The 17,905-nt window shown below is 33.4% G+C and overlaps 1 long non-coding RNA gene across 1 annotated transcript; it reads right to left on the bottom strand.

Moving 5' to 3' along the window:
- Positions 1-16,257: 16,257 nt before the first annotated feature.
- On the bottom strand, positions 16,258-17,186 carry LOC142237949 (uncharacterized). The gene is made up of 2 exons (XR_012722600.1): positions 16,581-17,186; positions 16,258-16,517 (listed from the first exon to the last, which is right to left on the bottom strand). It is a non-coding gene; the product is annotated as an uncharacterized LOC142237949 (long non-coding RNA).
- Positions 17,187-17,905: the final 719 nt, after the last annotated feature.

The raw sequence follows: 17,905 nt of genomic DNA, 5'->3' as shown, positions 1-17,905 counted from the left end.
CAATTTCAGACAAATTGGATAAAAACTTCGGTTTCTATAAGCCCAAGACCCCAAATCGGGAGGTCGGTTTATATGGGGACCATACCAAAACATGGACCGATACTCACAATTTTTGGCACACGTATTTGTGGTCCTACAATACCTCTAGATTTCCAATTTCAGGTAAATTGAATTAAAACTGCGGTTTCTATAAGCCCAAGAAGTAAAATCGGGAGATCGGTCTATATGGGGGCTATACCAAAACATGGACCGATAATCACCATTTTTGGCACACCTCTTTATGGTCATAAAATACCTCTAGGTTTCAAATTTCAGGCAAATTGGATAAAAACTACGATTTCTATAAGCCCAAGACCCCAAATCGGGAGGTCGGTTTATATGGGGACTATATCAAAACCTGAACCGATATAGCCCATCTTCGAACTTGACCTGCCTGCAGACAAAAGACGAGTTTGTGCAAAGTTTCAGTACGATTGCTTCATTATTGAAGACTGTAGCGTGATTACAACAGACAGACAGACGGACAGACGGACATCGTTATATCGTCTTAGAATTTCTCCCTGATCAAGAATATATATACATTATATAGTCGGAAATCGATATTTCGATGTGTTACAAACGGAATGACAAACTTATTATACCCCCGTCACCATTCTATGGTGGTGGGTATAAAAAGTTAAAATTACCCATTAAAATTATGAAAAAACCATGTTATAAAAAATTTAATTAAAAGAACTTCCTGGGTAGTTAAAATAAAGAACATCATTGGGAGTGCATCTTCTGGAAGAACTTTTAAAGTTGTGCTTTTGGAAGAATTTCCACATTTTTTTTCTGGGATGCTTTAAAAGCACTACTTATTTCATGGCCAAAGGTATGCCTGGGGAGAAGTACTTTCCTCCTAGGACACGCGTATGTAAATGTAATCCGGAGCGATGCCAATTAATAAGTGGTTATTATTTTTAAACAGACTTTTGTACAAGATTACCGGGTAATGAGAGTTTGCTGGTATCTGCTCTATACAATCTTGTTATTACAATTTAAAAATGACATTTCAATTTATTTATTATTTTCCTAGTAATAGCTGTTGCCAATGCTTCCATGTAAAAAAAATACTTTAAATAAAATTTAACAAAGAAAACATAAGACTTTAAGTGGCAAAATCGCCCTATAAAAATTAGTAAAAACAAATTGTTGCGCTGAAATGAGAAATAATGAGCAATATTTTGACGCTATTGTAACCAATTATTAATAAATCGGAAAATTTGGTTTAAATATTCAAGCCATAGTTCCAAATCGGTTTGAGTATCAGCAGCGAAAAATACCGCGATTGGCAATGCATCTTCTTCAGCCTTGTTTATAGCGCCTTGTAAACAAAAGGAGCGAGGACGGGCGCACAAATCTGCAGTAGCAGGACTTACAAAATTTTGTGCATTCAACTGCAAATCCAGAGTAAATAGGGGAGATTTGCTCAAAACATTCTCATCACGCCAAACTTGCAAATTGACGCCATCCAATAAACACCAACGTCGGTTCCAGTTATGTTGCGAAAATGGATCTTCAACGTTAAGAAATCCAGAGTATTGAGTTTTGGGAAGACGTATTTCGGCACGTCCGGTTAGCTTAAGCTCTCCTTCCAGATTATTTGATGACAATGTTGTTTGGTTAAGCAATACCTTGATAGTGCGTCTGGTTTGAAGGTATATGCTTTCCGAATTAATTGATTTGTGAGCGATGTAGCTGTACGGAATAAAGTTTCTCCAGGTCAATGTAAAGGAAGCTTGCAATCGAAATCGAGACACAATCTCGTTGGAAGATGACGATGAAGTGGATATAGACGGTGACAATCTACCACTTCGCAAATTTTTCTAAAATTAGACAAACAAACAAATTAAAGCTATACTCATATTTAAGCCAGTTATTATACTAAAAATAAGTTAACTTGGATTGAAAAATGGAGACAACGTTTGATATACAAGGATAGGCATCTCATTTATCGGTGCATCAAATTCGTGCAGATTCTTAATTTTATTATTCTTACTGTCGATTACTTTTTGTGATATCAATTTTTCATGTATGTATCCCTGTAGGAAATTGAGGTGACTTTAAGGTAATAAATTGTTAGTCATAACTGAGTCACAGGTGACTCAAAACCTAACTCATTTCCCGTGTTCAGTTTTAACACGTGTTGTCATTGGAACGAGTCAGTCCTCATTCAACCCTGCATAAGCTTCAGCTAACCAAATGTTAGCTCAAAGTGAGTTAGCCTTAGGCTGATAATATATGAGCATACTATGAGTTAGCTCCTAACTGATTAGTTTATGTTTTTGTTTTATTACTATTAATTCATTTTTTTGTAAATTTTTTTTTTTATTATTTTACCAGAAATAAAATATAACCTAAATACAAATTCTGGTAATATTAGTTGAGTTTGAGTGTGGTCTTAATTTTTTCGTTTAACTGAGATGGAGTTGTATCTGGTTTTGTAATGACGCACACGTGGCATTCGTCAGAGAAGTCCAAAAGGCTTAAATGTATTTCCCAATATCTTCATCTTCAAACAGCCATTTAATACTTTTATTCGAAATTTCCATTTATTCTAGTAGAAAAAAGCAAAGTTTTTTTATTAAATTGCACTTTAACTATGCATTTATATGTTACTTTCCGCTACCCGTGACAAAAAATTACAAAAGTTCTCTGAAATTACAAGCTAAATTGCAATAAATATAAAAAGCCAAATCCAGAAAAGAAACATGATTGTCACAATCATATTCGAAGGGCAAAATAATATGATAGGAACTATTTTTGCCGCGACCATGTAATATTTTCACCTGCAACCATGAGAAAAGAAAACATGGAACCACTTGAGAAAAGAAAACATGGTTCTAAGAAAAATAAATATAGCCCTTATCTAAAATATTATTATATTGATAAAAAGAATTTTGTTTCCATTAAAAGACAATGGTCATGATCTAAAATGTTATGGTATTCGTCAAAAATGTTTTTCTTCCAGTTAAAAGAACATGGTCACAAACTAAAATGTTTTGATCTTTATGAAAAAAACTTTTTTCGTCGCCGAAAAAAGGACGCCACTTGAGAAAAGAAAACACAAAATTAACTTTATTATTTGTTTTTATTTATTTATAAATTAATTCATTGTTTATTTGTATTTATAATGTCGTGCAAGCAAACATCACATATTTTTACACACTCTATTTTGTTCAATTTCAACAATAAGTAATCATTCCATATTTACTTCGTGCCCATCAAATGTACCAACGCAGACATCATATAACTCCAAATAAAAATAAATTATGCCATATATCAAAATGCAGAACAAAAAACAGGTACATCTTTTTCAATTACACCTTCCTTTTATGTGTTCACATAAAACCACGTGCCACTTCTGAATAAATAATGTATAAATAATGTAAATAAAGATTCCATTCTAAGAAACAATCAACACACGACTGACACGCAAAATGAAAATCGTGTGTACATGCTCAATGTTTTTATAAAATCCTTTTCGCTGCAACAAAATTAAAAAAATTAAATGGTCACGAAAACAATGTACATGGTATTTATGGCCATGTAATCCTAGCCATGTCTTTACGTAACCTATAAAAATATTTTTTTCTCTGCAAAAAAGTAAACAAATTGAATGGTCAGGTACATGATTTTTCCGACCATGGTCTCAAATTCTATCATAGAACATGTTTGCGGCATTTGAGAACCTTTAAATGCTCGAAAATTATTTTTACAAAGACAAAATACACGGTTTTCGCGACAATTACCTAGATACGCAATAAATGGATGCGGCAACTATGTCCAAACATGTTTTTTCTGTGCGTGCGGTTAGAGAAGTCAATACATATTTTTTGTTTGTTTATTTGAATTGTTTCCATAACTTTACTTTACTTAAATATGCATCAATCGATGCATATTTAAATATGCATTAATCGAGAAAAAGTGAGTTTGGGCAATATTCAACTGACTTAAGACTGCATAAATATTGAGTTAGCTGAAAGCTGCCTCAAATTAGTTAGTAAAAATTTAGTTTGATTTTGAGTGAGCTCGAGAAATTTCTACAGTGATATTTCTCAGTATCTGTTGATAAACAAAGATACTTTTGATTTGACAACCCAGCAAAAAAAAGCGTCGCCAAAAACATTAGTGAAAATGTTCTTTTTGGATCTGGGATTGGCGAAGAAGCGATGAGTTTAACACGGGGTTGACATAGGACGGGTGTCCACCATTTCAACGATCTTGGACTGAATTTACATCACTTCTTAAGGTGCAACTCGAATTCAGTGTTTTGGATGTGAATTAAACAAATGGGATATTTTGCCAAAACAATAATTTTTATAATTTTTAATGCAATCTAACTCTTTTCTGAAACGTTTGACTTCAAATATTTTCAAAAAATTGCAGTTTTTCTTGAATAGATTCAGCATTTTTTCGACAAAAATTTAAATAATTTGTACCATTTTATATTCTTGCATTGTTTTTAACCTATTTAAAACAAAAAAGGTAAAATAACCTACAGTCGACTCCGCTTTACTGAAACGTTAAAAATGCAGCCATTTAATTTCAGTTATCCGAAGTTTTTGCTAAAGCGGACTACGGATAACTGAAAAAAAACTTCCAGTAATGCGAACTTCGGATAACTGAAAAAGTTTCAGTAAAGCGGACTCCGTATAACTGGAAAAAAATCCACTCAATTTCAGTTAACCGAACTTATGACCAATGCTATGTACATAAAATAATAAAAACAAGGTGTTTGATTCCGTGTGTGTGCCATCTACAATTTTACCTTTCAGTTGATTTTATTTACAGAGTGATTTAAACTGTTTTGAAAGTGCCATCTTCACTTGAAATAAAGCGTTCTCAATACGGAGAAGAAAATGTACTCTCTCTCAATAGCGAGAATGTGGCATTTTCAGTAAAGCGAAGTCATACTAATGTGACGAAACTCATTTGAACACAAAAAACTTTTCAGTAATCCGATTTTTTCATTTAAGCGCAGTTTCACTAAAGCGGAGTAATTTAAATGAAATGGACAGAAAAAACAACTGGGGAATGCGATCGATTTCAGTTATCCGAGGTTTTTCAGTAAAGCGCATTGCGCTAAAGCGGAGTCGACTGTATTAAAAATATGAAAAAAGCGAGTTATACAAAATTGAATTAAAAGAACTTCCTGTATAGCTAAAATAAAGAACCTCTTTGGAAGTGCTTTTAATGTTGTGCCTTTAGAAGAACTTCCAAATTTTTTTTTTTTTGCTTGGAAGCAGTGTTGTCCAATCTTGTGTTTTGTGAATTTGGTGTTTTTGAGATTTAAATAATACCGTATCGGGGACGAAATGGATGAAGTCTTCTAAAAAGTCGTCGGTACTAAGGTTGCTTGATCCGGCTTGGGGCCACCAAAATCTGGTGTAGGATCTGCAACGGTTGTGGGTGTAACCACGGATACAAGGGGTACGAAACATGCGCTGCCTATTGTTTCCTGGACACTGGAAGGTAATGTCGCGTCATCGTCGTTCCGAACGGCTGCAACTGCACCCACTGCTTGTCTTGTTCCACGTGTGTTGTAGCAGAACAGTCCACGCAGACTCCAGTACCGATTCATTTGACTATCAGCTCAATGTCGACTTTTTAACAGAGTCATGACGTTGTTACAGTTTTATTACTCATTCACGGCGCCATCTTTGCCGATTTGCTCTCAGCCTCCTCCGAAGTGGAAAAGCTCTAGGATACTCAATATGGATAACCCAAAGAGAGTAGTTTTTCTCATCTCATCTCTGGACTGTTTACTCTTTATGGGGTTGATAGTACACATTCTCACATATTCCTCCGACTTTGGAGTACTGTAGCCATGAAGGTCATTTTGTGGCAATTAATAGAACTATGCCTAGGATGAATGATTCGACAAGATCGTGGTTTTGGGGGATTTTAACATGCCTATGGTCTTGGCTCAGCTTGCCTGATACAGAGGCATTGACTGCACTGTCTACTGGGATTATGAATTCATTTGGCAAGATTCTTGATTTAGCTTTTGTTGGCGATCCTAATAACTTTGATATTTCGGCTAAAAATCGATAATCGGCTTTCGGTGTCAAGAGGATGATTAACCGAAGCCGAAGCTTTGTGAATAATTTATAGCAAAATTGAGTGCTGAGAAGAGGTGCTTTGATATCCCATCGGGCGTGTTATTTATAGCATTTTCACTTCAAATTAAACCTTTTTCATTACAATTGCAATTTTTGTCAAATCAAATGAAACATTTTACATTTTAAATTAATTTTTTTAAATCAAATGCATCTCTAAAATAAAACGATTTTTTTCTATTGAATGAATTTATAATTAGCCCACAAAATTATAATCGTGAGGAGAAAACGAATCTAGGTAATTTTAGTTCATTTTTTGATTGTCTATCAGATTTGTGCCTCGCCCAAGTAAAAATGGGTAGATTATTTGACCTTTTATTCATTTAATTATTCATTTTTTGTCAATGTTTCCGGTACTGATCCTTGCTCCTGAGAATACTTTTGCATAAGTGCATAAAAAATTTGATGTATCTGATTTTAAGGCCGCGGTTATTTTATTAAAATAGCTCAAATTGAAGTAGACAATTTAAAACCATTGATACGAAATTTCTTTGTCATCAAGATTTAACAGGAATATGTTTGTTTCATGCATAATTTTGGGTATTTCAGAAAATAAAGAGATTTTGAACTTGAAAACATAAACATGATTTTAGACGTACGGACGATTCTTTATAATCTCTCTGAGAACAGAGTTTCACTCCGATTTACTTGGAATTTTGCACAGGAAGTAGAATTAACATTCTTACGGTGTAAGGAACACAGTTAAGAAATTAAAATATGGATCCGCCTAAAAACGGACCTTCTAGGTTCCAAATACTGACTCCACTTTGTTGACATTTTGCAAAAAATAAATTATGGGGCCCATATCTCGCGAACTATAAAAGATATTCGCACATGCACACTAACTTTTTTATAGAGGATTATAAGACCTACCCAGCAAAGCACAATCATCGAAATCGGTATATAATTGCTTTGACAGCTAAAATAACATTTCAAACTTAAAAGAAAACGCCTCAGCTTTCTCACAAAGAATAAATTATGTTGATATCTTTATCCGTTCCAAAGTTACAGAATTAATTCCAAAAAAGCGATTTGGAACCACTGTGCGATGTTAAGAAGTTTTAAGATACCTTGCCATCGGTAAGTATTACCACAACCCAAGTACTTCGATTGTGGATGACAGTCTTTAGTAGAAGTTTCTAAGTGGAGGGTACATAAGATTCGACCTGGCCGAATTTACGGTCGTATATACTTGTTGTAATATCTATTAATCAAGACAATGCGATTCTTTTTATTATTCTTTTTTGTATACTACAGTGCAAAAACAGCGAACCCATCATTAAATTTTGGTTAATTTTAGAAAATTTTAAATATTTTTAACTAAACAGTATTACAAATGCTGGCATCACGCCGATATCACAAAAATAATTAAATATTTTTCGACAAATTCAAGAAAATTCATTAGAAATAAATAATTTTTTTCACTTGTTAAAGAAAATTTTGTAGTTTGAAGGAAAAAATTGGAGTTCAAAATTGCAAGAATGTCTTTAGTGACATACGAGAAATACGAATTTAGTTAATCTGTATGCTTAATGTGTAAATTTTTTTTTTTGGAGAAAGTTTCCTTTACTCTAATAATTTTTTGTGTACGTTAGTTAAATTAACTAAAACCAAGGAAAAAATATACTCAAATGAAGCATAAAGATTAACTAAATTCGTGTCTTCCACAAAATAGTTCAGAATTTCTTTAAATTTTTAAATTTTACCAAAAATGCGTCCATCATGAACTTCGTATGTCACTAAAGACATTCTTGCAATTTTGAACTCCAAGTTTTTCCTTCAAACTACAAAATTTTCTTTAACAAGTGAAAAAACTTAGATATGTCTAATAAATTTTCTTGAATTTGTCGAAAAATATTCACTTATTTTTATGACATCGGCGTGATCCCAACGATTGTAATACTGTTTAGTTAAAATTTTCTACAAATATTCAAAATTTTCTAAAATTAACCGAAAGTTTTCTTCCTGGTGGGTTCACTGTTTTTTCAGTGTAAAATGGATAATAATAAAGGTATATAAAAAAGGATGAAGTGATGACAGATTGAAACCTGTATAACAAATAGATTCAAATGTAGATGTGAAAGACACTACAGTCTCCCACGCTAATAAAGGACATACCCTCTTAGTTGTGGAGGCGGTCTCCTGATGCGGGCCGATCTTTGATATTTCATTGGGCGTATAGCACCTAGTTTGATTCGAATGTCTCGTCCCAAATACAATTTTGCTGGGGTTTCGCCACATGACAACGGGGTTGCACGGTATTTCATCAGGACTTCTTGCACTTTTATTTGAGTGGAACGTTTTCTCCTTCCATTGCCATTAGTTTTGTTTTTAAAATTTGAACATATCTTTCGGCTAATCCATTTGTTGCCGAGTGACCTGGAACTATAAATTTTTTGGATGATTCCATTTTCATTGCAATATCGCTTAAAAATAGAGCTTTGAAATATTGTCGCGTTATCAGACACAATTATTTCAGGAAATCCATGTGCTGAAAAAATTGAATTTAATAACCGTATGGTGTTTTCTGAAATTGGCGATTCTTTAATTACTCGAATTTGAGGCCACTTCGATTTCGCATCTATCAGTACTAAAAAATTATGATTTAAAATGGACCAGTGTAGTCTATATGCACACGCTCAAAATTTTCTGTAGGATCATCCCAATGATGTTGTTCAACTTTTGGAGGTTTATTTCTCACCATCGCACAGTTTAGACATTGTTTCACCATATGCTCAATGTCTTTATCGATCCATTTCCAGAAACAATACCTTCTTGCTAATTGCTTCATTTTAACAATGCCAATATGAGTCCTATGTACTTCCTGTAGAATTTCGTCGCGAAGACTGCGGGTATGACAACCCTATTGTCTCTGAATAAGACGCCATTTTGAATTGAGTATTCTGGATCTGAAACTTTTTCATTAATAATTGACTTTTTTAACTGCGATAGTTCCATATTACGGTCTGTCTCATCTGCTATGGACACCGCTGTAATTGATAAGGTAGAAATTTCATTAATCTTTTGATCTTGAATTGCTTCTGTTTCTTTGTCCAGATAATGTTTCTTGAATGATGGACTTTCAATAGGAGATCTTGATAGGCAATCGACGTGTACAATTTGATTAGCTTTGCTATGCTCAATTTTATAATTAAAACCTTGCAGGCATGATTCGTATTGTAGCAGGTGTTTTTGCTTCCGGGTGAAATATTTTTGATAATGGTCTATTATCTGTAAGTAATGTAAATTCTCTACCATGAAGATACATAAAAAATTTATCGAGGGCAAAAACTATAGCCAATGCTTCGCAGGCTGTAATTTTGCTCTGCAGCTGTTAACGCTCTAGATAGGTCACGTGTGATAGGACAGTTGCTACTCCCGTGGGACTAGCATCACAAACTAAAGTGATAGGTTTCGTTTAATCACAAGGTGTTAAAACTCGATCGACTAGAATTTTTTTTTTGAGTGACTTTTCGCAACTATTACTCCAGTAAAATTTTTGACCCTTTTCTAATAGTTTTCATAGCGCATACGTTTTTGTCGCCATATCAGGAATAAGTCGGAAGTAATAGGTTATCATTCCAAGGAAACGTCTACGTTCTCAGGACGAGCGAGCCTTGAAATAGCTTGTTTTTGATGGGCATTTTGAAATGGTGTTGTGGCCTATATTATAGCCCAAGTATTGAATGTGCTTCTTGAAATACTCCCATTTCGATTTGTTTAGATGTAGTTGATATTTTTGTAGTGTTTCGCAACATTGGTGTAAACGTTGTTGACGTTCATTTATAGTTGGTGCATGGACAATTATATCATCAAAATACGAAATTGTTGCTTGATCCAGTATTCGGTTGAATTCGCTCGGAGCGGTTTTGATGCCAAATGTCAGCCTGTTCATTCCATACGTTCCCCGGTGTGTTGATATGGTTTGCACATCTTTGCTTTCTTCATCAACGGCAACATACAGGTATGCTTTGTAAAGATCCAATTTACAAAAATATTTTGCATTTTTCAAAGAGTTGAAAATTTCATCAATTCTTTTAATGGAGTAGTGTGCTGATTCCAGTTGCGGGTTTACAGCAATTTTGTAATCGACACAGAGTCGTATATTACCATCTGGTTTCGGTATAACTACCAATGGCGATCCCCAGTTACTTGTATTGATTTTTGAAATTATACCATCACGTTCCAAGTTGTCAAGTTCATGTTCAACTTTCTCTCGAAGAGAAAAAGGAACTTGCCTTTCCCATATAAATACTGGTTTCGATCCATCCTATAATTTGAGAGAGCAAATCAAATTTGGTATACAACCGAATTTCTGTTCAAATATGTCGGGATATTTTTCAACTAATTCTGTTACTATTTGATCTGTGTTTGTTTCTTTACAGCTGTTTACCTCAGTTCCATTGCGATCCACGTCATCTAAATTGATTTTCAGATGCCTTATCCACACTCTTCCTAATAACAGCGTATGCTTCGGCGGCACAATGTACATTTGTTCCGTTGAACATTTACCTTTGTAAACAACTTTTACGTTGACAACTCCAATTGGCACAAAAATATCACCTGTATAGGAACGGAATGCAATTGATGTTTTTTTCGATTGGTATTTTTAAGGTTAATTGATCAAAGTCAGATTTTGGTATTAATGTATACCGTGCACAGGAGTCTACATCGAAGGTTTGCTTGTGCCCATTGATGAGTACTGTTGTAAAAAAATTCTTTAATTCTGGTGATGGTTTTATTATAAATGTCGATAATTTGATTAACACCATCGTCATCCGATGAATACGATTTGACATATGATGTTGTATATGAATTCTGTTTACGTTGTTGCAATTTTGTTGTTTATGCACACTTCCTTTACATGACCTACCTTCTTACATATGGAACATCGAACATGTTTTTATCGATTTTATACTCGTTTGATAGGTGGGTATCTTTACCACATCGTAGACATAATCCTTCAATTCCCAAATACTTGTAATTGATTTTAGTGCTAAGTGACAACGCCGATCGCTTATTTTGATATCGATTACCACTCTTCTGATGATCGATTGCCGCATATGATGCACATCACTGGTTGTATTTGATATTTCATTGTTAATTATTTTTGAAGCTTCTAAAATTTTTGCTTTTTTGACTGAAAGAGTCCTCCGGTTTTTGAAGCAACTGTTCCCCTATTGTATTGTCGCATAGACCTCTGATGAACTGTGCTCTTAAAAAATATCTGCAGCCGACTTCTGACACACACACACACATCTCACATGTTGATGCTCTTTTCTGCAATGTAGTAACAAAGTCAGCAATTGTCTGGTTCTCGTTCTGTACCTCAGAAAGAAAACGATGTTGCTCAAAAAGAATGTTTCTCCTCGGACAAAATTGTTGTTCTAGAAGTGAAATTAGTTCCTCATAATGTCGTGTTGATAATGCCGTGTAGTTGTCGCTACCCACGTACTGTAACAACAACTTTGCGTACAGGTCTTTGTCACCGAAAACTCCTTTTAATTGAAAATGAATTTCCAGGCGTTCTTTATAAGTTTGAAATGCCTCTGTATTTGGGTTGAACGGCTCAAAGTTAGAAATTATGTTGATGCTTGTGCTGGTTGTTGCTTGCTGTTGAGCCAATGCAGAAGTCATAGATGTTATTGCTTCTAGCAATTTCTTCATTTGTTCGTCAGCCATTGTTATTTGATTTTGATAGAATCCATTTATAAAATAATGATGAACACGTAATGTTATATTAAAGCATAACTACTACTTTATTAAACAATAAAAAGACAATATGATCAATTACGCAACGACATTATCTGATTGAATATTAAACACATACTGTAACGATTTAAATAGGGTTGCTATGTAACGCGAAGTTTAGTACTTAAAATGGATATTAATAAAAGTATATAAAAATGGATGAAGTGATGACAGATTGAAACCTGTATAACAAATAGAGATTCAAATGTGAAAGACACTACATTATTGTTATAAATTAAGTCAATTTTTTCATGAAATTGTGTAGCTTTTGGGTCATATCTGGTCTAGCGGCTTGACTCTATCTAATATAAATAAAAATAAAAACACATTGAGAAAAAGCTGACTAAAAACAACCCCCAAATTTACACACCAGTCAGAAGAAATTTTGGTTAACAATTTAGATGAATTTAAAAAATCGTGTTTTGTGGCATACAATGTTGTTCAAAACATTTGCAACTAGCCCTACCATGAACTTAATCTAGGTATATCTCCCATAATAATATTATTGTATTCCCGAAAGGTAAAGAATCGTATTATTCGGCCTGTCCAAAACATTTGCAAATACCTAGCACCCTGTAATATTTTCTTCTTTAAGGGCATTATTTGTTGTATTTTTTACCTGGAATAGTTATAAGGACGTATAAGACACCCAGAAAACAGTGACCCCTTCTTTTAGTTAAAATGAACTAATTTTGAAGAAAGTTGAACTTCGTATAGCGCCAAAGACGTTTTAAGAGTAAATCTGCGTCTGTAGTTGTTTTCGTGGTCTAGAATTTTTACGACTTCTAAGTTTGGCTTGTGACCTGTCAGCGCACAGTGGGCCGCAAGCGCTGTTTTTTGCTCCATGGGTTTGTAATATCCGATTTGTGAGAACATAATCTAGTTTTCAGTTTTGTCATTGTAGTACCAATATATGTCTTTTTACATAAATTGGATTTGTCACCTTTACATTTAATCTTTTAAATTACATTGTTTTTATCGTCATTTTTGATTTTAGTTTTAGTTTTACTAAATAATCCATTTACTGTTTTCGTAGTTTTTAACGCGAGCTGATATTTCTTTTTGTCGTACAAATTAGACTTGCACAGTCTTTCCGAAAATCCAGATATATATGTCACTGGCTTGTAAATTTTAAGTTCTTTTTCGGTATTTCCATCTTTGTTGTTAATCTGCTTAGATTTTACTTTATATATTAGATTTTGAATTGACCTTAATGAGAAATCATTATTGGTAAGTATTCTTTTGATTTTCTCTCCATTTTCGAAATGAAAACTAGGATCACTAATGTTGAATACTCTCCTGATGAAGTTCGTCGCAGTATTGATTATGATACGTTTGCTATGATTTGAGTAAAAGTTAAGTAGACGTCCCGAAGCTGTTGGTTTTTGGTACCAATTTAATTTAAGTTGATTGCCTTGTATGTGTATTATTGCGTCAAGATATGGCAATTTTTGATCCTGTTCCTTCGTGAATTGAATTTGTCGGTTGTAAGAGTTTAAAGCTTTTAGTGTTTCTTCGAGGTCTGATCTTCTTATTATCGCGAATATGCCATCTACATACTTAGTTATTAAACGTGATTTAGTTATCTTCTCAAATACGTCGTCCAAAAGTTCCTCCATAATTATGTCCGCTATAATTGGTGAAGCGGGGGATCCCATGAGCATGCCTTTTAGTTGTTCATAAACCTTGTCCTCAAATTTGAAATATCTTGGATCCTTGATGCAAAATTTTACTAAATCTTTGAATACGTCCTTAGGTATTTTTGTGTAGTGCTCAATCTTCGTCCATTTTCTTTCAATCGTCTGAATCGCTAAGTTTATGGGAATACTTGGAAACAAGGATACAACGTAAAAGATTAAAACTTCGTCATCTTGTATCAACAGATTGTTCACTTTGGTCTTAAAGGCTATCGAGTCTTTCACATGTGGTGCCCACTTGGACTACATTAGCCTGTGTAGTAAATGACTTGTTTTAACTTTGCCAACTTATTACTTTGAAAATTTTAATTTGGTTTCTTGATAATAACATAGCAACATTTGCTTGAAATGAAATATATGTCAATCGTCAGTAATTTTTTTCCAATAAAATTATATTCATTCAAAAATCAATCCTCTCATTAAAAGCATTTAAATATTTGTTATTTTAAATCAATTTTTGTAATTTACTTATTAAAATAAATCTGTAATTTTGAGTTTTATATAAACTGGTTGTGTGACTGAAGGATCTCAATCTTGTATCTAAAATACCACCCTAAACAAATAATTGGCTGACTTCTCTAAACAATAATTTTATCGTGGATACTAAGAAGATGATTATCTACATTGGTGACCCCGAATGAAAACGAATTGCGCATATTAAAATTAATCTCGCTGAAATGAATATAGAGAGATATAACTACGAATGAATGTAAGCAGCGGCTCTATTTGATACATTGGATTTAAGTTCTCATCACCTCGTGTTATCAGATGCTGCTCGAAGCATATACAACAAGAAGAGAAAAAGACGTGAATTTTTAGTGAGTAGAGGGAGATACCATTGATTGATGACCAATTTCATTATTTTTTTTATGTAACACAGTTTAATTTAGCATAAGATTTTTTTTAACTTTAATTATTATTAACTTTAATTACCATTATTAGAATTAGTATCTTACTTTTATCACTGTCAAAATTTTGCGAAATCAGTGCAAAATGGTAGATAGTGTGGCAAACTCGGAACAAGTCCAACAAATTAGTGCTGTCGCGGTGAAGTTACCTCCTTTTTGGGTCAAATTTCCCCAGGGTTGGTTTATACGCGCAGAGAGTCTCTTTAGGCGGTCAAATATCACCACGGAAGACACCAAATACGACCACGTTCTTTCAGTTTTACCCGAGGAGACGATCGCCGAAATATTTGATATTATTGAAGAGAATAATAGATTTGCAGCAACTTATGTTTCTCTTCGGGCTCAGGATTCAACCACACCTTCACCGACACCTTATACTAATCTTAAAACAGCTTTAATTAGCCGCAATACATTGTCGGAGAAACAACGTCTCGAACAGATTCTTTCCCATGAAGCATTAGGAAATAGAAAACCTTCCGAATATTATAGACATCTTCGCCAAATTGCGGGAGATTCCAAACTAGTAACGGATGAATTACTTAAAAGTCTCTGGCTACGGGGGCTTCCGCCTCGAATTCACCAGTCTTTAATATCATCAGGAAAGCAAGAGATGGTGAGTTAATTGACGAGCGAATAGGTCGTAATGGTGTGCCCTCCTTGTGTATTTTTGGTAGTCCATAAATCCTTGGCGCTATTGCGGTCCTACTGGTCAATTTGTTTTTCTCCTGTGCACTAATAATTTTAAGGTTAAATAGTTTATCCACTAATTTATTATTCTTTGTCTGAAGTCTCGAAGTTGGATCCACTTTTAATCGCTTATACGTACACATATCGTGTACACTCTCCTTCATCTTTAAATCGTAGTCCATTTTGTTCATCAATATCTAATATATAAAGTAAAATCTAAGCAGATTATCAACAAAGATGGAAATACCGAAAAAGAACTTAATATTTACAAGCCAGTGACATATATATCTGGCTTTTTGGAAAGACTCTGCAAGTCTAATTTGTACGACAAAAAGAAATATCAGCTCGCGTTAAAAACTACGAAAACAGTAAATGGATTATTTAGTAAAACTAAAACTATAATCAAAAATGACGATAAAATCAATGTAATTTATAAGATTAAATGTAAAGGTGACAAATCCAATTTATGTAAAAAGACATATATTGGTACTACAATGACAAAACTGAAAACTAGATATCTTCTCACAAATCGGATATTAAAGCCACTGACAAACAGCGCTTGCGGCCCACTGTGCGCTGACAGGTCACAAGCCAAACTTAGAAGACGTAAAAATTCTAGACCACGAAAACAACTACAGACGCAGATATACTCTTGAAATGCTGCACATTATCAAAACTCCACCTAACGAGAGAATGAATTACAAGAAAGACATTGAGAACTGTGCTCGAATATATAGACATACAATACAAAAACATAAGAGAAATTTAAATTCAGTGTAAAACAGAGTGTGAAGCTGTGCACACCATAATAAATGTAAATAGTAATAGTAGTTAAATAATTTATTGTTTGGTTTTGTTTGTTCGTGATTTTTGTAATTAAATTTGAAAATTTCTGTTTTTTGTTCTTGGTTTCACTTCAGCCTCGAAAACGGTTTTGACGAAGTCAACCGAAATATTGGAAATAAAACTTAAATAAAAACATCAATCCTATGTTTTTTAATCGACCTATAGCCGAAACTATAAACCTTTTAATTCAAAATTAGAACTGCCTACTTACGTGTTTCAATACAATTTTATTTATTTATATCGGTGCATTTTGTCTTCAATAATATACATGTTTTATTAATACATTAAATATATTTATTAAAAATCAACAGCATCGACTGGTCTTGAAATATTAGTTTATTATTCCACTATTTCCAATTTCCATGTATTGTTATCCAATGGAAAACGTAGTTTTTTGCAAACTTCTACCTTCCAGTTTTAACAAGTTGCTGCATAACGATATTGTTCTCCTTTCACAATTTCAATATCTACAAATGTAAAAAAATTATGAACCAATTTTTTCACAAAAGGTTAGCGTCACTGAATGTTACCTGATAATTGAAGATTCCAAAATGAAGACGAATGGAAAGGTTGTTAACAAAAACAATGGAAGATGAAGATGGGAAAATGGCAGCAGAGGGTATCAAACCATTGACGGCGTTCGATGCAAACGTGTCGTTTATGATTTTTTGTTCCACAAATCAAACTAAGAATAAAAAGAAATTTATATCAGGGAATGGCGTAGAACAATCGGTCAAAAGTTTCTCATTATTATTTACACAAAATTTAACATCATTTGTGAGTTTTTAACAAAAAATATTGCAAATTAAAAATGAACGAACGTGTATGTAACGAACACCGTAAATGCAACTTTTGGTATGACGTCGCCCATTTTCCAATCTTCCTTTTCTATTGTTTTTGGTTGTTAATCTGTTGGTGTTTTCTTTCTTTATACACCATCACCAAAGAGTATAAGTAAATAAAGAGGGTCGAAATCGCTCACTTACGATATGCCCGAATGCCATAGATTAGGGTCAGACACGCAACACGTTTTATTTACGTTTGATGACTTCGAAATAATATAAGGCGTGTTCTGCAATGCGAGTTAGATTTTAATTAGTTTGAAATGAATGTCTTTTATTAAAATAAAAAGAAAAATGACAAAAAGGATAAAAAATAATTTTGTTTGCTAAATCTATGAATTATATGTTCCAAAACATTCATTCGACATGTTTTCTTCACTGTTAGAAAAATATGTTTTTTATATGTTCCGATATAAACAAAAAGTGTTTCGGGCACAATTTTTAAACACAATATATTTAAGTGCAAACATGTAATGTTCCTAAACTAACACTAAATGTTTGGGACACATATGTTAATATGTTAGAATATATTATGTTTGGGGCATGAATGGTTCATAAAAATAATATGTGTGAATGTAAACATATATAAATTTACAAATTTCGAGTAAACATATATATGTTGTGATATTTTATTCAGAGAGTGACAGAGAGAGAGAGAGAGAGAGAGTATAGAGAAAGAAATAGAGATTGAAATCGGGAGGGTTGACGAAAGATAACACAGCAAGAGAATCAAAAGAGAGCAATTTCTGTGAAATCGCTTGTATGTTGTTTCGGAAAACTGTTTTATGATAAGGCCAAAAATTTGATATGCTTAAGTCTAAATATTATTTAATTTCAATATTAGAATGAGTATTTGGAGTAAAGAGAATAGACATTCGGAACAAGGGGAATAGACATTTGACAAAAAACAGCATGTGTTTTCCCTTTGAGAGCAGCATTTTATGTATGTGTGGACATGTGTTTTTTTTTATCATTTTGGCACTATTGGCACAATTTTTTTCTTGCTTCGTTAA

This window comes from Haematobia irritans, chromosome 5 (assembly GCF_050003625.1).
Source record: "Haematobia irritans isolate KBUSLIRL chromosome 5, ASM5000362v1, whole genome shotgun sequence".
Lineage (NCBI taxonomy): Eukaryota > Metazoa > Arthropoda > Insecta > Diptera > Muscidae > Haematobia > Haematobia irritans.
The sequence above is the reverse complement of the archived record's forward strand: the minus strand, read 5'-3'. Positions and strand labels throughout refer to the sequence as shown.